This window comes from Abramis brama (assembly GCF_963993115.1).
Source record: "Abramis brama genome assembly, chromosome: 13".
NCBI classification, from domain to species: domain Eukaryota; kingdom Metazoa; phylum Chordata; class Actinopteri; order Cypriniformes; family Leuciscidae; genus Abramis; species Abramis brama.
The window spans coordinates 27,554,172-27,579,381 of NC_139975.1; the positions used below are offsets into that span (position 1 = coordinate 27,554,172).

General features: G+C 38.3%; 1 long non-coding RNA gene across 1 annotated transcript in view; it reads right to left on the minus strand.

The window, feature by feature from the left end:
• LOC311095428 overlaps window positions 1-4,494 on the minus strand; it is a 72,765-nt gene extending 68,271 nt beyond the window's left edge. The window contains exon 1 of the long non-coding RNA XR_014608834.1: window positions 4,445-4,494. This is a non-coding gene — a long non-coding RNA (uncharacterized lncRNA). The remainder of the gene's footprint in view (window positions 1-4,444) is intronic.
• Window positions 4,495-25,210: the final 20,716 nt, after the last annotated feature.

Here is a 25,210-nt window from a genome sequence, read left to right on the forward strand (position 1 = left end):
ACAAATTAATATGCAAGTAAAATAAAAAAATAGAATCAAATACAGTTATTCTGAAAATATTAAACACCAATTAAATGAAATTAAATTAAATAAAAAAAAAAAAAAAAAAAAAAAAACCTGGAATATGTATTTGTGTAAAACTGCTACATTGCTGCACTGCTGCATTATTTATGAAACAAAATATAAATATATAAATGTCAGTTTTTCATTTTAGAATTTAGTTCAGCACCCAGGATGTGAATAAAAAAGACAACATCCTCTCAAACCAAAGTAGTGAAATGATTTAAAAGTCTCCAGTGTTTTCATTTAATTGTGGTATTGTGATACAATTAATTACAGATGTAATAACATTCGGGTATTTTTTAAATAGTACAATGTAAAAACATGCATGTATATTAAGGGCATTGTAATGATTAATTTAAATATTAGTACATGTTAGTTAAACACTTAATATAAAGTGGGACTAATAAAACTAATATGGTTTCCATCTTTAATAACTGAGAGCTTCATGTTTCATCCAATATATAAAGATTTGAAAACGCTGCAATGTAGGAGTAGGCCTCAAGTGGAAAACAAAATGTTTGAATTTTTATGATGGTTTACACAGTAAGAAGCAATCTAAATTCTGTATACCAATTTTCCAAAATATAAAAACATTTCTAAAATATCCACGGAAACAGCTAAAAATGCTGTATTATGCATGCCAGACAAGTAATTATCTTTTTTTTTTTTTTTTAAAGACTAAGCTCCCTGAATGGCCAGAACACATTAAAAGTTTTCTGTTTTTAGTTGAAAACAATGTCTTGCAAGCAGCCGCTAAGTTTATAACCAATGACTTTTACTACAGAAATTGATCAAAAACTTAAGCTGGACAATGACTTCCGACTGCTCTACAGCCAAAAAAAAAAATATTTGTTGCATTTATTTCGTATTATCACTGCAGTACAAGCTGCTTTGAAACAATCTGTATTGTAAAACGAGCTATATAAATGAAGGTGACTTGACTTGACTTGACTTAATCTTTCAGTACATCTTCTTTAGTGTTTTTGAGCATTTGTGGCCATGGTAAAGTCAAAATGTTAACAGTGTTTTCAGTGGAGCTCCTGGTCTCAGCTGGCTATAATATGCACCACTGATGAAGAGCATCTGCAGGCTGATTCCAGTGATCCAAACCTATTTCAAACTCCAATCAAGATTCACACACTGTTTGCTCTCCAAATCCTCATAACTGCTATTGGACGTGCAAAAGTGAAGATGCTTCATTGCTATTACAGGCCCTTTTAGCTTCAAAACACCATGAGAGGAAAGTAATTACATCAAGCCTCACACTGTGCATGTGTGCAGAATAAGTAATGTGTCAATATGATTTCATACATGAATGTTCCAAAAAAAAACGAAAACTTTTTTTTTTTTTTTTTTTTTTTTACATATTTCTCCACTGTTGCAGCACCTCTCTTCCCAGTCTATCAGTAACGGTCTGGGCTGCATTTCCCAAAAGCATCGTAAGCCTAAGTAGATCGTAAAAACGATCGTACGACTGATCTTAATATTACGGTCTGTTTCCCAAAAGCATCGTAACTTAAGTAGCACTTAAAAATCATCGTAGATCTACGAGTGCTCTGGAGTAATCGTAAATCCCCAAGTGCATCGTAAGAAGACAGAGTTATGAGGTCACCTCCAGGACAACCGGCAGATTACACCTTTAACTTTATTCAAATGCAATGTGATTATAATCACATTTTTTCACTTTTTGTTAAATTAATGTATAAAATAAATAATGAAAAAGATCAGAACAAATAGAAATAATTTAATCTAATAATTTTCATCAAAATTAAATGAATAAATAAAAAATAAAAATAAAAGATGTAATGCTTCAAAGACTGGGAAAAATAGGGATGAAGAAAAAAAAAATCTGTCAATGACTTGCTGACATGCACGAAAACCAGCCATGTATTGGGCATTTCTTGGTTGGCCATCATTGGTCCCACCACCTGTTTTATTAAATGTTGTCCTCTGCAGAACCCTTTTCCTTTTAGCAAGGCTGGCAAAGTCTTGCCACTTCTTCCTGACCTCCTTCCCTGATCTTTTAATGCCCCTAGTTGCAGTCAGTTTTCTAGCAAAATCCTCCCAGATTTTTTGTTTTTGTTTATTTGTATGACTTCCCTTAAACCTGCTGAACATAATATGTTTGTATAGCTCCACCTCCACTAAAATTACCTTAATCTCCTCTTTAAAAAAATGGTATTTTCTTCTTTTTTTTCTCTTTTTTCTTTTTTTTTGGTTCAGCCATTTTGCTGGTGTCTCCACTCGTAGGTTTGTCCTTTTATAGATTATTGGCCTCGTGGAAAATGCACATCAGGTGAAAACAGTTAGGTTAAACATTTAAAATTGCAAGCGTGTGCTGCAATTACAAGCCATTCTACAAGGTGAGATTTCAGCACTTGACAAACGGACAGCGACTCTTAAGTAGCACTTAAAGCACAGCTGCGAACGATCGTGCTAAGTGCATTTTTGTGAAACGCACGTGAAATGAACACGAACGTTCGTAAAGTCGCTCGCAGAAAATCCTCGTAAGTGCTAAGATCCATCATTATCTGGAAACGCAGCCCTGTTTAGTTCCTGTCTCTATGAAGCCCCTCCTTCTGAAAAGTGCAATGTGCTCTGATTGGTCGGCTGGACCAGTGTGTTGTGATTGGTCAAGAGCTTTGAGCATGTTTTGGGAAATGCCAGTTTCAACACAGTACTAATGCAACTCAACCAGGCCTTGCCTCTTTATTTTGCATATGCCTTTAGATGGAATTAATCAAAATGATGGATATTGTGAAGTGTTTATGTTCCCAAAAAAAAAAAAAATCAAAACTACAATGGGGGCGTTTCAGGGAGTTCAGAAACAGTGCACATTGATTTCGAGAATAACTCCTTTTGGAGTGAGTTTATGCTTTTACCTATTCAGAACTTTTTCATGCAGGATTACACACTAAAGAAAGTTGAAAATGTAAAAAAAAAAAAGTCAGTTTTCTTGTATTCTATATTCAAAAAATCAAATTCTACAACACTACAGCAGAGACAAAGGGAAGTTATTATGAATAAACACATGAAATGAATTGCATTAATGCTAACTGGAGTGTCTCATCTAATATACATTCCCTTTGATCAAAGAGCCACGGAGGAGAGAGCCTCCAAGTTTTTCTTTCATTATTAGAGGCTTATGGAAATTTGCAAGGATATTGAGGGGGAAAAACGATAATGGCTTTGCAGCTTATCCTTTATGACCGCATACTACTAAGACTATTCCAGTTTGTTCATATACAAACAAAGTTTATGTGGTGGATGTCGCATGATTGATTCAGTTGCGAGAGGAAATTAAGTAATCAGTGCACACACTGATGTACTTACACAAATGTGATGTGATGCAGTTTAATACATAAAACATACAACATCTAAGCAAAACAAAGATGCTCTGGGAAATATTTATTCAAAGACATCAGATATTACAGTGTTATTAAAAGCTTACTGAAGTATGTGGAAAATAGACTCACGATCATTGTTTCATTCACCACGTGTGTTCAAATCTGAAATTATATATTATTAGTTAGTTCACAGGAAGTTCAAGCGCTGATTCAAGAGTATGGAGTGAAATAAGTGAAGTGTGTCTTCCTGCTGATGTTGTGTATAGAAGCGATATACACTGTCTGATAAGTTAAATGAAGGTACAAATAACTTCTCAGCAAAGGGTAATGATCTTGGTATGAAACTTAATGGTGGAAAAAGTCTGTTGAAACATAAAAGCCTTAAAGGCAATTTATTTGTATTCTCGTCTGAGTTCTAAAGACATAAATGAATATATAATAAATAACAAATAATATGAAGCTACGTATGTCTTTCTGAATCATAACTGTGGTTTGAAATTATACAATAACAGAAAAAAATGTGATAAAACAGAATGTACGCCATTGTAATATTTTATTTATTCATGGAAAATATCTGAATGCAAAAAAAGGACTTAATGAACTGTACTTTTCAGGCTCTGCAGGCAGCTTTTGCACACAAATGTACCTCACAAAACTGATTTCGGACAGACTTCTGAGGCAGCAAAACAGTTTAATGATCTAAAGCAAAATAGACCAAGCTTTGGTGAGATCTTAACAAATATTTAATTACTATAGTAATTTCCAGCGAAATGACATCATCATAGGAACATGTTGGTCAAAAACTTACATTTACACACAAACTGACCACCAACCACAACTTTCAGACTTTCAACTTTCAATCTTTCTTTTTCTAGCTCAACTGTCACCGAATGGAACGCATAGGATTATGGGATATCAATGGGAGCGAAGGAGACATCTATATGCTGCCTTCAAAAATCGATCAGATGAAGGTATCTCAGGAGACAGGAAGTGAAGCTAACTTTGGATTCGGACGTGCCTTGATGACTTCCTACCTTGAAATGCGTCCTCCGAAGGCAGATTTTTTTTTCAGTTTTCGGATGCTGCCTATGTAGACAACAGGAACAAACAGGAACAAACCACAGGAAGGGAACACAGGTGAAGCAAGACAAAAGAATATCAAAATAAAAGTCCTGAAACATAAAACACATGAGATTCTGCACATAAATGGTCTTTTATTTCAAAAGAAAAAAAAAAATCAGCTCTTACTGAAAGTGTACATGAGTTCTTCCAGGATACAATCTTTCAAACCTTTGTTCTCAAAAGTAGAACCCCAGTTTATGAAGACAGTGTACAGTGAGTAGAACAGCGGTCCAAAGGTTAATGTGCACATGAGTGCTGGTCCTTTCATCTGTTACACTTACAGTTCATTGCCTCACACTACCAAGCTTAGCAGGGTCCCGTAGTCACTTCAGAGATGAAAACAAGCAGTGCTTTACCACAGCCGTATATGTATTTCTATGCAGTCCACCACTTTACTGTTAATGTTGTTTTTTGTTAATGTTATAACAGAAAACTGAATTTGGGTGGGTGTTGGGTTTCAACCAGATGGAACTATATAATATTCTGAATGTTCCAATTCAATATGTCTTCTGACCTGTAATGCTGCCTGAATCATAATCATACACTGTTTGTTTGTTGGCCAGACGAGAATGGTGATGGAGTTTGGGTTCCTTGCCACTGTCGCCTTTTTCGCCTTTGGCTTGCTTAGTTGGGGACATTTAATTTAATTTAATTTAATATTCAACAATAATATTGATCTGTATGCATTGACACCATTATATGAGAACTGAACTAAGCTGGACGATGACATCACGGTTTTCTCCAGAGCGGCTATATATATATATATAAATATATGAACTACATTAAAGGTGCTATAAGCGATCTCGGTTGGCGTAACCTCTTGTTGATGTTTGAATTATTATCAAACAAAACAGAGGCTAGCTAGACCCTCCCTCCTCCTCATCCACGCACTAACCCCCCGAACCCCACCCCCACATCATTCTTGTCGGTTATTGGCTGGAACAGTTTGTTATGTTTTGTGCTGCGGGTCGCTCTGTTTGTTGCTCAGTTTGTTTTTGCTGCAGTTTGTGGAGCGTGGGCTGTCTGCAGAGACCGTGCTTTTTTACAGTGTGTTCAGGGGACAGGCAGCTAGCGGATAGTGAGGAGATGTTTGCGGTATGTGAAAAAAAAATGTTTTGGCCTAAAAAACGCGTGAGATCGCTTATAGCACCTTTAAGAACTTTTTTACATAAAAAAATGAACCATCACTGAACTTACTTAAGCTGGACTGTGACACTATTTTCTTCTAGAAATAAACTTTGATGCATTATTTTCCTGTTTTCTCTGTAAAGCTGCTTTGAAAATAACTGTATTGTAAAAAGCCAAAGCACTATATAAATAAGGGTGACTTGACTTGACTAGGGGGTGGGGGATTCATATGGGTCCCTAAATATCTATGGTATGCCATTGAATCTTTATAATAATACAGTATTTACTCGTATTCTTTATATCTAATGCAGTGTTTGCCAACCCTGTTCCTGGAGGCACACTATCATTACACATTTTCCAACTCTTCCTAATCAAACACACTTGATTCAACTGATCAGCTTAATCAGAAATATATGGGTCGGATAAGGGAGACACCCAAAATATGGACTGTTGGTGTGCCTCCAGGAACAGGGTTGGGAAACACTGATCTAATTAATTATATCAATAATGGGGTACACGTATGATAAATATTAAAAACATTACGGCATTTCTTGAGTTTTACACTATTAAGTGGTATAATTCCACCCGAATAGATTAAAAATACAAATATGTTCACCTCCCCTGTGAAGATTAATAATACTTAGACAATGTCACATGGTTCAAAGCATTTCCTTTGGTTTGCTGAGTCCTGCACACTCAAGAAAGTACAGCAGCAGCACTATAAGGAGATTGAAAAATACATCAAAGTAACATTACCCCTACCATAATCCCTCAGTTCCCAGTTAGAGCTGAGACCCGACAGGTCCGTCAGGCTTTCTTCATTCTCTATGATTTGATCAACAAGGTGACAGTCCCCGATGACCACTCTCAATCATAGCCACAGCTGGACTACTCACACCCAATGGCCTGCTCTCTGCTGGACCACACACATCTCTGACAGACATCACATTCTTTGTTATCACACACACGCACACAATGGTTTTAGTGAGTTATATACTAATATGTGTGAATGTGAATCTAAATAACAATATTACTCTAACTAGCCAACCACAGTTGCACACTCTGAAAAACGATTTCAAATTCAATAATGTTTCTGATGTATTGAGGGTTTACAAATTAATTAAATTCAATTCTATTTGAATAGCACTTTTCAAAATACATATTGTTTCAAAGTTTATAGAATTAAATATATATATTTAATTATATATATATATATATATAATTATTATTATTTTGTTTTTTAATTGAATATTGCAATCTGTATTTCAAAATGATTTATCCATGCAATCTTTAATAAAAATAACTTCCCCTTCAGCTTGTAGCAACATCTCTCCTCTTTTCTGATGACTTGTTTACTGGCATGAGGGCGGGACAACCTGTCACTCACATGAGATCCACCAATAGCAAACCACAACCTTCCAACCATACAATTAATTCCAGATGGACAAAATCAAGTCCGATCCTACATGTTTTCTTGTTTCACTCGGATATACGTCACAATAGGGAAGAAAAGACCATCACAACTTCTGTTTTATGCTGACTTTAAGAATTATTGTCATGTTATTTGCTGATATTACCACATCTACATCTACACATTGTATCTACACATCTACATAAAGAATATCCCTTGTAGTTTTTGTTTAGAGGTCTTTATGCTTGTGAATACAGGATTAACACATGACCATTACAGAGTTGCATGTGTGGTCATCAGCAGCCTAAGGTAGATTTATGGACTACTCAACTGCAAGTCAGTGCCTAGATGTATGTATGATGCACTAACATCTGTCTTTGTGTCATCTGTCATCGATTCTAATTCAACGTGACCGCACAGGCTCTAAATCTCCCCTGCTATAGACATGAAACTGTCATAGGGATACCTGACTCCAAAATAATGTACAAACCCCACCAGCAAGTGGATGCCAGTAAAACAGACCATATAGCACCTATCCAAAGTGTGATTGATTGAGAGGCCGTATTCCTTGATGCGAGGGATGGTACAGCTGGCAAATAATTGTTCAAGTAGGCATGGCTAAGCGTTCGCAAGTCACAAATATTTGTCAACTGCTGTCTGTGACAACTTATCATCCTTTTTAAAGGAAAATTGTTTTTTATGTGTTTTCATGTTGTATTGAATGTAAAAAGTGGCAAGCTCACAAAGCACAGCAGGTGGAAGTTAAAGAAATACGCCACACGAGGTTGTGTGTTACAGTAAACTTACCACGCTTAAAGGAATATTCCAGGCTCAATAGAAGTTAAAGGAGAAGCAGGGGATGTACAGTAAGATATTTTTAATGTTAAAATACATTCTCTTAACCCAGTTTATTTCTACCAGAAAAATGACGTAACAAAGCATTAATTTTTTAACAGCCCAGCAAGCAAGTATTGTGTTATAATGTTCTTTGGCATAGGCCCAGTCCGTAGCTCACAATCAGAGGGTAACGCAATCTGCATTCCCTGCCTGAAGACGAAGGCAGGGGCGCAGCCGACCCCTTGGTAGGTATGGACAAGGACCATCCTGGTGGTGGTGGGGAGGATGGAGGGGAATGTTGGTGTCAGCATCTGCGAACTCAGACATGTGTAAGTACCGATCTTTTATAATACAAGTATTAGAACACGATTGGTTAGATGTGAAGGTAATAAGTGACGTAACAATTAAGTCTTCCTGGCAGAACTTATGCTAAATCTTTCATTGACTACTATTAGTATGCCATTCATGGGTCAATATCCCCCAAAAGTGTAAACATTGAGCCTCCCAAGGATCATCAAAACAGAGAGCAGTCCGGCTCAACCAATAGTGTGAGTTTGGGGTGTGGCTACTGTAGCAGACTGAGCCAGAGATAACCCCTTTCACACATACAGTCTTTACTCGTAAATTACCGGTAAGAGATCATGTGTGAACAGGACCTTTTCAAATATACCTGTAAATTGGTTCCTGCAATTTACCAGTATGATATGTTGTAACATTAGCAGTAAATTACCGGTAATCTGCTCTGTATGATTGTCCATGTTCCCTTCCAACCATTCTTTCACAAACTGAGCCTGATGAATCTTGACATTGTCATCCTGGAATATGGCCATGACATGTCTTCCTACATGGTTGTTTAAGAAATGAAAAGCTACACTCTCCATCAGTTAAGGTTAGAAGAACTGTTGACAAACATATAACATGCCGGAAACATAATAATCACTCAATAATGATCCAGTCATTGACTCTTAAGCATTTGCCTACGTGTTTTTTGCAACTAGCCAAGATCTCTCAACCATTAAAACTAACTAATGCTTTCAGCACACCAATTTCCACCTCAGCACTCTCATGTCAGATACGGTGCTCTTATTCTCCGGTTTGGACTATATTTAGATAGTACGGAGAGATATCTGCATGCGCTATCCTGCAGAGGTGGGGAAGACTCTGACTCAGGCATGTCTATGCGCTTTATGTGGAGACAGCGGGCTTCTCTAATTGGGCCGCTGTCAGTCAGCTAAAAGCAGTAGGAGACATGGATTTTCACTAGTGTGTGGTCCAATATGTTTACAACCATGACAGGGAAGAAGCACATGTGGGTGTAATCCTGAGCCTCTGCAGGAGAGCTTTCTGTCCCGGCTGAGAAGAAGAGAGAGACTGTGAGAGAGAAAGAGAGATTTTCCTTATGCTGAGCCACAAGCAGTCAAGTGTTACAGTTTAGCACATAATAGAAGCTGCAGGGAGTCATATGACGAAAATAAATAAACCTGCCGCCGTCATGGTGTGGGTCTGTGTGCACCTGTGCACGGATCCGTTTCAACGAATGTATGATGTGCAGATGAAATACTTTAAAGTTATTGTCATAGGCAGAAGTCATGTGCCTTCAAGCTGAGGTGGCACGTGCCATTTTAAGTATGAAAAATACTTTGCCACTGACAAGATTTTTCATCATTTATGACACAAAGCTTCCCCACCATTGACGAGTTCTTCCAGCAATCCATGTTTTCACTGATACACGGTAGGAGGTGTTGTTATGGATCTTCTGAAATACTACAGCATCTCCAGATCCAAAAACTAGCGAAAAAGAAGATCTGCGTAAACCAGGAGCAGATAGACCTCCTTACTCTTTTAAGTAGGTACTTATTTTAAATCTATATTTAAATATACTATATAGTATGAATGTGTGTACTATGAATGTAATCTGGACGTACTACATTCGCCATGTTGTCATTATCATGTGACCTACCAGCATCAGTTACGTCGCTTCACTGCCATTCACAAATCCTCTCCCGTGGCCTCATGGGATAGTAAAATTTCCATCGTTTGCACTTTTCAGAATCTCGCCGGCAGTAGCTGGTCATCTGGGTACTTTTTTTCTCTTTTATAAGTGTGAATTCGGTCAAACTTCTTTTGTCACATACTGTTTTTCAGTATGTATAGTATGTATATTTTTCAGCTATATAGTAGGGAAGTATGCAATTTCGGATCCAGCAGATTGTTTAGCATAAGTAAGCTAATGTGATCGCCAAACATTCAACAACATATCAATCAAAACTGGCTAATATTACAAAGAAAAACATGTCTAACCACATGTCTATATGACAGCACAAGCTTTGGGGGTGTTGATGGACGTGATTTTCTCAGCTTTGTGTGTGTGTGCGTATGTGTGCGTGTGTGTGTGTGTGTGTGTGTGTGTGTGTGTGTGTGTGTGTGTGTGTGCGAGCATGTTGAAAAAGAAAATCGCAATAGATGCTATTTACACAGTGTAAATAGCAACAAAAAGTATTTTCTTCACACTAAGTGAAAATAGCAGTACTTTCTCATAGGGGCAGATACAATTTTCACCTCAGTGTATTGCAGTGTATTATGAACAGTGCAATAATAACATCATATTCAGTGTATATTATTATGTTCATTAAAATCAGAAATGGATGCTGCTTTTTTGGGACATTACTTGTCTCTAAACTTACCCCTACACCTCCTCCAAACCCTAACCTTTAAAAACATTATTAATTTCTTGATTTTATTTTAAAATAAACTCCTCTCCAAGCTGATAAGCGATGGAAAAAATGTTGAAGAATGGGTTAGGAAAAAGGTGGATTCAAACTCAGGTCGGTTGCATCAAAGGGTATCATCAGCCACCGTAAGAACCATGCCACGGATCCTGTTATCAGTAGGATTTCTTTTGCAAATTTGTGTGGGACAATCGGACAATTGGTGGGCAGAGTTAGTGCGAAAAGCCTCTTTAAATATACACTCCAATTAAAAATTAGTGAAGCTATTTTTTTTAAGCAGATCCTCTGTTCTTTCTTTTGATATATTGACTATTTACATATTAATAAAACAAACAACAACAAAAAAAATATTCTGGGGGCCATTAATGTTTTCTGAACCTGAATGATCATAAATGGGGAGGAATTAATTGAATGGATATTAATGCAACTTTCAATATATTCACTGCACACACACACACACACACATATATATATGATGTCAGATATATAAAATGTCAGATCTGCTCTTTTCCATATACTAAAAATGCATAAATGTCTGAAAGTCACTGAATGTCAGCTCAGGTTTGCTTGGTTAAAACAAAAAGTTGCATTGCACGCTAAATGAAAATTTAATCACTATGCATAAACTTATGCAAAACTAACTTTAAAAAAAAAAAAATGTATGTCTTGCAGAACAAAGTGAGCCATGGGCGTAATTAAGTGGCAAAAGTAATTGCTTATCTACAGGTATACCTATGTATTACAAATTTGATGTTGGCTTTGCACTGATTCAAATCATGAAAATAAAATCTTTTTCGTATGGTTTCAGCATACTTTTCCACCTTACTCCATCATTCTTTTTCTACATGTATTTATAAGAGGAAAAAAAAAAAAAAGTAAGAATCGAGAGGGACAGATTAGATGAAAATATGTGTGAGGTGCTCCAGTTTTCATGAGTCAGTTGCAGGGCAGGTCTGATAAGTGCAGCAGTAAAGTGGAGAAGTGGGCTACACAGCAGCTGCTGCCAATGCAGTACATTTCAAGAAAAATGCTTATGAAAGACTTGGGACTTAAAATGTATGATATCCTAAAGCTGATCAAATACAACACAACAACATACTGAGACAAAACTACATTGCAAATGCTAGGTTTTGACAGAAACAGCCACCTGATCAGCTACACTCGTAGAAAAAAAAAAGAAAAAAAGAAAAGAGTTCTATATACAGTAGATCCTTAAAGGGATCTTTCAGGTGCTTCATAGAACATTTTAAGTAAAGAATGAAAACAATTAGGTGAATGTTTTAAATAAAGTAATTGTACAATAACTGTCAGGACGTTTTAACTTGTATCATGTCATAATTTGTTAATTGTGTACTGTGTTCATGTTTCAAAACACATGCAGTATTAATATTCTGATCAATATTTTATGTTCAGTTTTGTCTTCTTAAAGACCAAATTGACAAATCGTATCCACTACACTGAGTCAGCACACAAACTATGGCTCTGTTCCAAAACGTAGACAGCATAAGGAAGTCAACTTCATTATGCTGCTGCCTCCAAAGATACTTCATTTTAGCCAAGTTTTATAGCAGCAGTGTTTATTAGATTTCATTCAATACTGAAAAATAGTTATAAAGCATAGCTCACTGTAAATAAAATGTTACTATTTTACCCAATATTTATGTAGGCTGTGTATTATTATGCTTATTAGAAAATCACACCGTTAATTTAGCAACATGCTAACACCAAGAGGCCTAAGCCTGGTGTCAGGACCTCTTTCCCAAAGCCTTCCTCAAAAGAATGACAGTCCTCAGATCCGCCTTCTCCTGAGGGGGATTCGGGCGAGAGTGCTGCCTTGACCCCCAAGCTCGTTGAGGGGGTAGGGGGGTGGTTTGAGAAGCAACACTCTCCTTCTGCTGCTATCTACGTGAGGAGCTGGAGGCTGATGGCTGGGGCCTGGGGCCGGCGAGGGATACATTTCTGGAATACCACTGACTGTCGTTTAGCCTCATGAAACCTCTCGAAGACCGAACTGACTGTGTCGCCGAAAAGGTGGAATGATTTATCTTTCTCCTTTATTCCAGAAATATTTAACTAGAGGTGTATCTCTGTAGCCACCATAGTGGCCCAGAGAGCAGCTCTTTAATCATGTCTGACCTGACCCCCTCGCCTTTGTCCAGGTCCTTAAGCAGGTCAGCCTGGTATGTCTGCAGAATAGCCATTGTGTGCAGGCATGCACCAGCCTGACCCACTGCAATGTAAGCCTTGTCCACCAAAGAATAAGTATAGTTCTACAGGGCAGGGTCGGGGCCTTGAGGGACGATGCAGACTCAGAGGAGAGATAGCATGCCAGTGTATCTTCAACCCCGGGCATCGTCACATATCCGTGCTCCTTCATCCCCACGATCGAAGTGTATTTGGAGATCGTGGGGCTGGAAAATTCGGGAGGAGAAAGTCTTATTTCAGGACCTTGACCCCTCCGTGTGAGGTCTGGAAAGAAAGGTTGGCCCAGACACATTTTTACTGGGCTTCTCGGCCGGCCAATAGATGTTTAACTTGGCCACAGCATGGGTAACAATATCCACCAGCTCCTCATAAGCAGGGGATACAGGTGGTGAATCCTCTAACTCCCCTGCCTCTATGCTCACGATATCTACCTCCTCAAAGCTGGATAATGCTAACATAGGGTTCTCACTCAGGGTAGAAGAAGCTGTAGAGCAGGCTTCCGGATCCTGCGTGACAGCACTGGAGCCCGCAGTAAGAGCTGAGAAAGGGCCCGTCTCAAACTCCTCCACAAGCTCCATTTGCGACCCCCATGACCCAAACCTGGCTGCTCTCATCAAAGAGGACCAGGCGGTAGCAGAGCATCCTGAGTGTCAGGTGCTCACAGTGAGTGCAGTCAGCCCCCTTGAGAGATCCACTACCATGCAGCTTATACAAAAGATTGTGTGTGTCCCCATAATGCAACTGGGCAAGGAGGCACACACATTCTAAACTGCCTATTTGCCATATGACTATTGTTATTTGTGATATATTCCCGGAACCGGGAACACTCCCCATAAATCCTGATGTACTTGTTACATCATATGAAGAATGGTGTCTACGCTAATTTTAGTCTCTCTGTTTATCCCGAGGTTTTCCGCAGTCGGCCTCATCAAGGCCGTATCCCGATCTGATGATGGACCTGCGCCTGGACACGACGACAACGCAGTCCTGAAGTGTCAACTTGTCTCTCCCCTGTGAAGGCCCCCTTCTCCTTCCCTTTACTTCTGTACAGATAAAACGTTGTCAAAATAGTTCCGGTTCACATGGCTACTCAGAAGCGATAAATAATTATGCGAATGAGCGGGCCGGAGCACGTTAAGGGTTTTCTGTTAGAATGGTGTTGTGCAAGCGGCTCCTAAGTTAATAACTAATGATCTTTGCAACGGAAGTGAATCGATCAAAACTAAAAAACTTTAGCTTTATTCTAGAGCTACTGTAAAGCCAAAACAAGCTCTGTTACTTTAATTTCCTATTATCACTGTAAAGCTGCTTTGAAACAGTCCATGTTGTTAAAAGCGCTATATAAGTGAAGGTGACTTGACTGACTTGACTTATTTGACCTACGGGACAAACAAACAAAAAATATGACAGACAGAAACACAGAGCTTGCTAAAGACACAGAATTTGGTAACACTTTATTTTGATGGTCCCTTTTGAACATTCTGTTGACTATAAGTAGCTTTGCAACTACATGTCAACTAACTCTCATTAGAGTATTAGTAGACTGTCTGCTTAATATCTACTAACTCTTTATTGTGATGCTCCTCCAACAGACTTTCTACTGACTATAAGTAACTTTGCAACTACATGTCTACTTATTCTAACCCTAACCCTACCAGTCTACTAATACTCTACTAACACTCTAATGAGAGTTAGTAGACATGTAGGTGCAGCGTTACTTATAGTCAACAGAATGTGTTAAAGGGACCATCAAAATAAAGTGAAACCCAGAATTTTTCCGGTTATCCTTTATAGCTTCTGTGGTGTGCCGTCACGCGTCACTGGGGGGATGTTGCACCAATCAGGATTGGAATTGTTGCACACTTGCTTCAGACGCAGGCATTCCCTCATAGACGTCAAATTGGTCAGCTGGACCAGTGTGTTATGATTGGTAAACCGTTTCGAGCATGTTTAGGAAATGTCAAACTTTCAACACATTACTAACTAACTCAGCCAGGCCTCGCCCCTTTTTTTCTGTGTATGCCTTTGGATTATTATAAATTAAGAATATAATGCCGTGTACGTTCCCAGAAGAAAACTCAAGACTACAACCGAGTCGTTTCAGGGAGTTCAGAAACAGTGCGCACAGATATAGAAAATAACTCCCGCTGGAGTGAGTTTGTACATTGTAACTTCACCGTTCTTTTTCATGCTCAAACAGCAACATTACACACTAAAGAAATTTGAAAATGTAAACAAGTTAAATTGGTCCTCTATAAATAAACCTAGCAAAATTGTGAAACAGTCACCGTCTGACCAACCAGCAATAGCACAAATAATCTGTCACTCCTTTCCTTCAGGAAACAGTAATTACACACTTTTGCTGAGTGTGGTTTTGAGAGCAGATATTCCTGGTGGGGTTCTGGAGGGCCATACATTCTCCGGCTGATGACATTTTCAATGAATACATATCTGTGCTTTCTGGAAACCAACATCTATCCAGGCTCACCTGTGGTCAAGTGGCCCACTTATCACCCACATTGACTATTAGGCTGTGACTGTGCCCCCAAGAAAACAAACAAGCATCCATCCCCCATCATAGCTCAAAGGAAACTGGTATGATGGATTCTGAACTGATGTAACATTCATGATTGAGAAACTTCATGATATTTTATTATCCACATATTCTACATCACATGTGTATGTTACAGCTTCACCAGAATGGCAGAGCCAATTTTCTCTTAAAGTGAACAATCAGCAGTGTTACCTCAGACTGAGGCCTCTTGATATATGCAATTCTATTAACAAGAGTTTCAATTTAAGATGTATTTGATCATGCAAAGAACACACTCTTATTCTAATCAAGCAGAGGCCTGCAGTCTCTAATATATTTATGCTTTTTACAGTTCCTTTAAGATGGGTTAATTTGCATACAATAACACTGAACTCCGCTCTTGATTACATTGGAACAGAAGCTTGTGATTTCTCAAGGTCTGTGTACTCTGAGTATTCAAATATTGTCAGATTGTTGTGTTTGACAAAAGCCAAGAACCAAATTTGGTTACACTTTATTTTGATGGTCCCCTTACGACATTTAGACATTCAAATTACCTATAGGTAATGTTGCACATACATGTCAATTAACTCTCATTAGAGTATTAATGAGTATTAGTAGACAGTTAGGGGTAGGGTTAGGGTTAGTAGAATAATTTGACATGCACTTGCAAAGTTGCTTATAATCAGTAGAATGTCTGTTGGGGGAGCATCGTAATAAACAGTTGGCAGATATTAAGCAGACAGTCTACTAATACTCTAATGAGAGTTAGTTGACATGTATGTAAAATGTTACTTATATTCAACAGAATGTGGGATAATCAAAATAAAGTGTTACCAAAACTTTGCATTGTATATTATGTATTAACTAAAATGTATAGTTAAATAGGCACAACTTTACAAGAAGATTCAATTTGTTAGCTTAATAATAAAATACTTCTAAAGCATGTATTTATCTTAGTTAATGTTAATTTCAAAATGTACTATTACATTACTAAAATTCAAAGTTGAATCTGTTAATCGTATTTAAGGTACCTGAGCTGAGATGAACTAACAATAATGAACAGCTGTCTTTTGGTAACATTTAAGATTAGGTACACATATTCATTATTAACTAGTTGCTTATTAGCATGCATATTACTAGCATATTGGCTGTTTATTAGTACTTACTGTATAAAGTGCATAATAATGCCTTATTCTGCATAACCATATTCTAGATCCCTTAACCCTACCCCATACCTAAACATAACCACTACAACAACTACCTTACCATAGTTAACTCACCAAAGGATTCCTTTCACTACCTGACCAAAGTCTTCCCAGGCAGTCATCGTCCTGACAAGTCAGTTATATCCTCGTCTCGTGTGCTTCCCAGTGTGTTGTTGTCATCTTTGTCCGACCTGCAGGAGATAAGACTATCACTATCCATTACATTATTCTGAAATCATCTGCCAAAGTCTCGACTCACCTGCTATTGTGTCTGTTTCTGTCATTCCCACAATAAACTTACCTGTTGTCGATACATGTCGTCATCATTGTGTCTGTGCCAATCTAAGACAACCTAGTTAACTCTAGCCTTAACTGGTTTAACATGGTCTTTTAGCTTGGCCAAACTAGTATTTAGCTGGGCAGCTAGCTGGTTTCGCAGTCTGACCAAATGAAAAATGCCATAAACAATTCTACATATAATACATCTTCTCTGTGCCTCTGTAGGACCATTTGCAGAGACAGAAGTAATATTATTTGAATTCATTTTATATTTGACAGCACAACTATTTTAGAGAAGCCCGCCCTTATATGGCACATACAAACAAAATGAACTGTGTTGGTTGCTTTACTTGTCTGTTAGATTGTTCTTCCTGTGTAAGTGTGCAGTTCTTAACTTAAGTGTGCAGAATAAACAGCAAACTGGACTAATTCTGCAAGGCAAAAGTCTGGTTATGCAATACTAAGTGTTACCTAACCTAAATTTTAAGTTCCAAAATCTGCACTATTTCCCGAAAGTCCTGCAGGTTTAGCTCAAAGCACACAAACCTTAATTAAACATTTAAACATTTGTTTGCATGCTGAATATTTTGACAGTTAATCAAGCTTCCCTGGGTGTCACAGAAGTTCAGGTAGCTTTCAGAAAAAGACAAGAAAAGAAAATGTAATGAAAAAAGTTTAAACTATTTGCAAATTGTAGAAGCTTGTGAATTCAAAGCTGAGAGACCTTTGTTGGTACGACCACTCACAATAATAAATCGCATCCAGAATCCCGAGTACTGTGTTTTTGTTTGTTTCAGCAGAACAAAGAAAGAATGCATTTTTTCCTCAGAAAAATATTCCTTCTGTTGCCAGAAAGTTGTATCCGTGTAGGACTTTGATCTACATTTTAGTCCACTGAGAGTGAGAACTGAATTGGAAGCACAAGCCTGATATGAATGTGTGACATGTTTGGCCCATAAAATTGTGCAGGTTCTGTAAGCTTATTTCCTGCATGATGTGCATTCAGCAGATTTCAGAGTGAGTCAGGTCACTGGTGTGCCTATTCATATGGAAAATATAGTTAAGGAAAAGCTACTCTTCTAGTTCTACTCTCTCTCTCTCTCTCTCTCTCTCTCTCTCTCTTTCTCTCTCTCTCTCTCTCTGGATTGTTTTTTTTATTTATTTTTTTATTAGTTATTCACCATTAGGCAGCAACATACACACACACACACACACAATTATGCACACACACAGGCATAGTACTATTTAACCTCAAGATGATATATGTGTTATATGATATATGTGCTCTCTGCAACCTAATATAGATAAGTATTTTATTTTATTTTGGCTCGTCCACCTTGACAAAATATAAAGGATCATTCGATGTCTGGAGAGCGTCTTTCCCCGATACAGCCAGACCCAGAGCCCGAATTACCACCTTTGACGAGGAAGATTTGTGTGAGTCACCCACAGACAGAGAGCTAATACCCGCTGTTAAGCTAAACTTAAGAAAAAATGTATATATATATAGATCTTTGTTAGCAAAGTGGATGAGCTTTTCCTACCCAAGTTGGTGTTTTTGATGGTTATAAAACCAAAGGAGAAAGATTGTTAACCTGCACGGTTGTGACGATTGAGTTTGGAGTAAACCACATGCTGAGTTTGTTCAAAGTCTGCTGGGAAAAGCCTCAATGTGTTCATCAACTTTGAGATGCTACTGGTAGGACAACGATTCATTTCTTTAGTGACTACAGACTACAGATGTTGTGTATGTTTGGAAGTTGTTTGTTGATGTTAGCGGTTTTAGCATCTAATATGCTAATTGGCCATGTGCACTAAGTGCATAGGATTTTACATTGCTGTTGAGTTGCTAAGTAAACTGCAAATATTTTAACAATGTTGTTTGTACTTTAAATATCCCTGAATGCACATTGATCTCAATACTGTGTGTAGTGACTCATATATTTATATATTTATTTCTGTATAGATTATTAAGCTACCCATCTAAATTAATCATTGAAAACAAGTACAAGAAGATCAAGACGTTGCTGAAAGATTTTTGGGTAACATTTTATTTTGATGGTCCCTTTAACACATTCTGTTGACTATAAGTAGTGTTGCACCTACATGTCTACTAACTCTCATTAGAGTGTTAGTAGAGTATTAGAAGACTGGTAGGGTTAGGGTTAGAATAAGTTGACATGTAGTTGCAAAGTTACTTATAGTCTGTAGAATGTCTGTTGGAGGAGCATCACAATAAAGAGTTAGTCGATATTAAGCAGACAGTCTACTAATACTCTAATGAAAGTTAGTTGACATGTAATTGCAAAGCTACTTATAGTCAACAGAATGTTCAAAAGGGACCATCAAATAAATTGCTTCGATGAATCAGATTTTTTGAGTTATTCCATGCACCCTCTGAAGTTGCTTGAAGCCTTTTTTCAAGTTTGGGCAGACATTGAGGCAAAGAAACCCTGATAACTTGACACCCACTGTGTCAGCCAGAGCCAGAGAGGAGGAGGACAGAGCTGACCCTCGCCCCGGAAATTCCATCATGAGTCTGACCAGGGGTGTAAGCGTGTGCAAATACTTACATGAGCGGACGAGTAAGTATTAACTCCCACTCTATTCCACCCCACCTTCATCACTGTTTCTGGACAGCACAAATGACTGTATGAACTATGATTTCTTCACTTCATCGATCAGCATGGACTGTTATCCTTACCGTTGTTCTGTTAAGTTTTATGGCACCTCGAAACTCAGCCAGTCCTCCAGCCCAGGATGTCTACAGGATTGTACCATCTCCGGGGAGTCCCTGTGACGTCGAGCCTCTGATCTCTTCGCTCCATCTCGGCCTGTTGACCTGTCGGGTCCGCATGGGCTCCTCCCACCTTCGGCTCCACCGGAAGCCCTCGGCCTTGCGACTACACCAGGTTCCCTCATCCTGCCGGCTCCCCCTTGGTCAGTCGTAACTCTTACGAGCCGACCGCTGCGTCCCTCCACCCCTACGGCTGCAGCAGGTTCCTCCTTCCCTTCGGCATAGCCTCGGTCTTCCGTCACACCGGTTCCTACTCTGGCTCCGCCTCCAATGCTCTTCGCCACGGCTTCGTTTAGGTCTCCAGTGCCAACAATGTTGCTCGTTTCCTCCGTCTCCGTCGGTCATCCCCCAGTTGTACTCTGCACCACCGTGGCTCCTCCCTCCCTCTACTCCGCGGTGGGCTGTCGGCACTGTTCAGTGGCCCAATTCAGTGGCATTTAACATTTCCTGCCAAATTTGTTTATGCACTTGAAAGGCAAATGCTAAGTAGAGTAACTTTAATGAATATGAATATGATCACTCACACTAAAACGGGACTGACAGTACAAATATACTTGATATTTGACGTCCAGGCAAAGTAGTTAAATCACAGTAATCAAAGGAAATAATGTGGTTGGTTTTGTAGTAGCATTTCATATCTTGAGAAGTGCCATAGAGCAAATGGTCACAAAGAGCTGGTTTAATGTTGTGAGGACACATTAAAGCACAATGCTCAACAGCTTAGACAGCCCATCACTGTCAAAAGCAGACAAGCAAAGTATTTTGAGGTTTTATGTTACAACTGCACCGGAATGCAGTAGTGATTGCATTTGTGCTTCAAATGGGATGATTAAAAGTCAGATTTCATTTTTGTGAATGCCTCTGCATTTGCATAATCATTTACACATATTAGCATGTGTGTGCATGTGTCACATGCAGGTGCACAGCCTTTCAAGTAATTAAGTTAGTGAGTTCTGCATTCACTGAAAACACATTAGGACGATATATGTGCTCTATGAATCTGTTATGTGTAGAGATGTTAGTGCTGTTCCACTTTGTCAAGATTAGGCATCTGGTGCGATCAATTCACATCAATACACAAAACTCATGTTACCCATTAATCAAGTCAAAGCTTGAATGATCAAAAATTCATATGTTCATGTGTTATGATGGCCGACAGCCAAATACAAAAAAAAAAAAAAAAAAAAAAAAAAGCGCAATATATTTGACTACAACCTTTTCTTTAACAAAATGTTAAAAAGCAACACAATAAAATGATAGATTGCACGTTTTATAAAACTACAAGTAAAACAGGAATAGATTCAGAATGGCAAACTATCCTCATACTATTTTTGTAGTGTGCCATATTGTGCATATTAATGTACATGTCATGTTCTCAAGGAAAACAAATCCCTCTCAACTTATGCTGTAAACTTAATAGGGAAACCCATTTTTTGGTACATTACTATGATATTGAAGGTTAAATTAATAAAGAGAGCTAATTAGGCAGCAGATGAAAACAATGACTAATCAAATCAGTAACCATGGTGAAAAATTGACAAACTCAGGCAGGGAGACTGTGAACAAAGACAAAACTGATTGTATACTGATTGGCTTCATCACTGTCTCCTCTCCACCAATAAGCTGATGTGTGGTGGGCGTTCTGGCGCAATATGGCTGCCGTCGCATCATCCAGGTGGATGCTGCACATTGGTGGTGGTTGAGGAGATTCCCCCCTTCCATGTAAAGCGCTTTGAGTACCTAGAAAAGCGCTATATAAATGTAACGAATTATTATTATTATAAAACAAAGTCCAAGCACAATGAAACTGTTACAGTTTGTTTGTTATTATAAAACTCATTTTCTGTTTGAGTGCAATTATATGTAATAGTTTGGCCTCTGTTGTTTTCTCCCAGCATATATCTACCTGTGTTTCAGTCTTCTCTTGTCAGTTCTTGTTAATGCCTATGTTGAGTTTGGTGAGACATTTTCTCTGTTAATAAAGTTAGTTTACGTTAATCTTCTTCCTCGTGCTATTTAATACACCATGCTTAGCTGAAGTGTGACAGAAAAACCGACCACAAATGGATTATGCATCAATGTTTATCGCTCTAGCCCAGGATGGGCTTCCTTTTTTTGATTACACACTAAGTTTCTGCCAGCTAGCCCAGCGGACAGCCTTCGATGACGAGACGGTAAAATCTCTGTATTGGATAGGGGCAAATTATTAGGATCAAGTAGACCTCCCAGACATGCAAAGACTTTGCTGGAGGGAGGTTATTTTTCAATGTCTGGAGAGTGTCTACCCCCGATCCAGACCCGGAGCCCAGCCCACCTCTACCCTTGACCGCTGAGAATTCTCCCGAGTCCCCCGCATACGGAGAGCTTCCGCCCCCCACGAGGAGGGAGCCTGTGACGACAGCAGAGCTGACACCTCAATATAAGTCTGACCAACTTACATGAGGGAACCATAGGTTCATAGGTACTGCTTCCCACCCTGAATCATCAATTTCATCATCGTTTGAGTCTCCTTCGCTGCTGGTTCTATCCAGCCTGAAAACTGTGTTGAACTATATGGGTTTAACATTACCGCCATTGATCTCATCCAGATTTCCTCTCACCTTTACCACAAAGCCCCGCCTCAGCTGAATGCCTGCAGCCCTTCTCCTGTAAAGCCTCAGGTTGTGCACTGTCCAGCTGTGCCTAAGTGAGAGAATCCCTCGTCTCCACCTCCGGGCCTCTGATCCAAAAATGGCAAAATTTTATTCGAGACGTACATATTATAGTCGTGTTTATTTTGCGCAGTGCACGTGGTGCTTGAACTGAGCTGTGCTGTCTTGCTAAATAAAATTGATAAAAGTGACAGAATTAAGTTTTTTCCTTATCAAAAGTAACAAATAAACAATTATTGAATGGGGGGCACACTATAAATTATGTTTAGTAAAGTTTTATTCACGCATTGGTTGGTCCTGCTGGTGAACTATACTATATTGTACTACCAAAACATATCTTCATCCATTGATGCTTATTCAAAAGTAGGGGCTGCTTGACTTGGAAAAAAATAAATGGTTTGTGACTTTTCTTATTAAAATCAAGATTGTGATTCAAAAAGTTAAGTAACCATGAAATCAAAATTTAACATTTTAATTTCTTTATGGCATATTGCCATTATTATTATTTATCCATACACATTGTTTTGTTGTTGTTTTATTAATTCGCCCCATAACCCCTCCCTCTTGCAGCAACATCTCATCTCTTCTCTGATGACACGTTTACTGGCTTGAGGGCGGGACAACCTGTCACTCACATGAGATCCACCAATAGCAAACCACAACCATCCAAACAATTCCACATAGAGAAAATCAATCCCCACTCTATATTGTTTCTTGTTTGAGAATCCGTTTCTCTCGGATATACCTCACAATAGGGAATAAAAAGACTATCACAACCTCTCTTTCATGCCACCAAGTAGTTCTGAACAATTTGGCTAAAATGGTGTGATTATATATCAATATGACTATACAATAATAATAACAATATTATTAGTGACCCAAACTCATAACAGATTATGATTCTGTTTTATTATGTTATTAATTGTGAATTCCTATTCAAGGTTTGGGTTCTTATAGTTCCATGAGTCAATCAGTGTCCATGATGCCATTTTAATGGAGCATGCTAATGCTATCCAGATATTATATAGACATACTGTTTGAAACAGTAGGCCTACTATTTTGGTTAATAGCTGGCAGTATGCAGTGCATACTCTGCAGTATCTACACTAGCATGAATATAGTCCAGGTCTGATATCGGCTGATGCAATTCATCATCAACACAGAGGCTAGTCTCGCTTAAAAACTGCAGCAGGAATGTATGTAATATAGACTCTGAATGTTGATATTAAAAAATAATATAATTATAATTAGCTTTATTAATACCATCATCTTCCTCCAGATGCCCACTCTCTGTCTAAAGTACTGAAATCTCACATTCTCTAACATTATAGAACAGCTGAATATCAACAGCTTGACTTTGTGAGGAAATCAGACAAGTGTGGTTAAGTTGTTTTGATATGTGTACCCATTGAAAGCAGCCTTAATGAGCACCCAAAGGGAGGTTCATTTGCGTTCTTGGTGAAGTCATATGATTGGGCGTAAAGTAATTACACAAGCGCCATTAATAGCTCAGCAGACAATATGACACAGCTGTTATTGGAGATTAATCTGAGAAAGCAAACCTGAGTAAACAGAAATAAACAGCCAGGCAGACATTGTGGCTCTGTCGAGACGTCCTCACAGCTGCTCTCGCCACACTGAACTTAGATTTACTGATATGCATTCACACAGAATACCCATTGCTAGCTTCGCCATTAGGCACGGTTCTTTCTTGTAGCTGCTGGTAGGACGTTTTGAAACACTCTGTCTCCAGATAATGTGCTATTATATTCATATGAACATCAGATGTGAATTTAGAGGGACGTAAGACCTGTGTGTGTGACTCACGATATGAAAAAGATCCAACAAGGTTAAGAGTCACAGTGGAGCTTTTTGTATGCTATTAAATATGCTGGCATTCAAAATATTTCAGATAGGAAACTTTTTCACACCAAGAAAGTAAAAAACTAATCTTATATTTCTGAATATCTGCAGTAAAGATAGTGAGATGTATTTGAACACAGAAGTTACACTTAAAAATGTATGAATTTCATTGCAGAGTAAAATAGAAAAGCAAAGTGAAGTTTTGAGAATAGTTAGCTTTTATTTTGAGAGATTTATTGTTGGAGAGACTTTTAATCAACTGGTGTTTTTAGGCCCTGTTTAGACCTGGTATTAAAGGTCCTATACATGTATGTAATATTTAGGAAAGTTCACATGATTGTTTGTTTGAAAAATAATGCTACTGACAGTTATTCTACTTTATTCTACTCAGGATTTGCACCTGCCCACACTGCCAAAAGAACCAAAACCTGGTTCAATGACCATGGTATCACTGTGTAATTACTGTGTGATTTCATGTAATATTCAAATTTTTTGAAATCCTGTTTTCGTGGGTTTTACGAGCTGGAAGCCCAAATTATGTACAAATAAACAATTAAATACTTGAAATCGTTTAAGTTGTGGGCCCTGAATCTATAATCTATGGAAGTTTAACGTTTTGAATGGAATTATGGAAATAAATAAACTTTTCCATGATATTCTATTTTTTTGGAAAGGGTCTGTATATTCCGGAGATGGTCAAGCTGAATTTTCAGCATCATTAATCCGGTCTTCAGTGTCATGCAACACTCGTTCATTGAAGTCTGTGAATGTCGATTCACTTGCTGCGAGAATAATCTTAATGCGAAATGGAAATTCTTGCGTGCATTTGTAATATTTACAGATAAGTATACAGCTGTAAGCTGTGAATCTCAAATGCATTAAACAACACACGCATCTAGTAGGGCTGGTTGATTTCGTTTGAAGCACGTGCATTTCTCATGTTTAACTCTTTCCCCGCCAATGACGGAAATGTCAGGCTTTCCGCGTTTTCAGCGTTTTACGGTAGGGGACGCTATTATGCATCTTCTGAAAGAGTA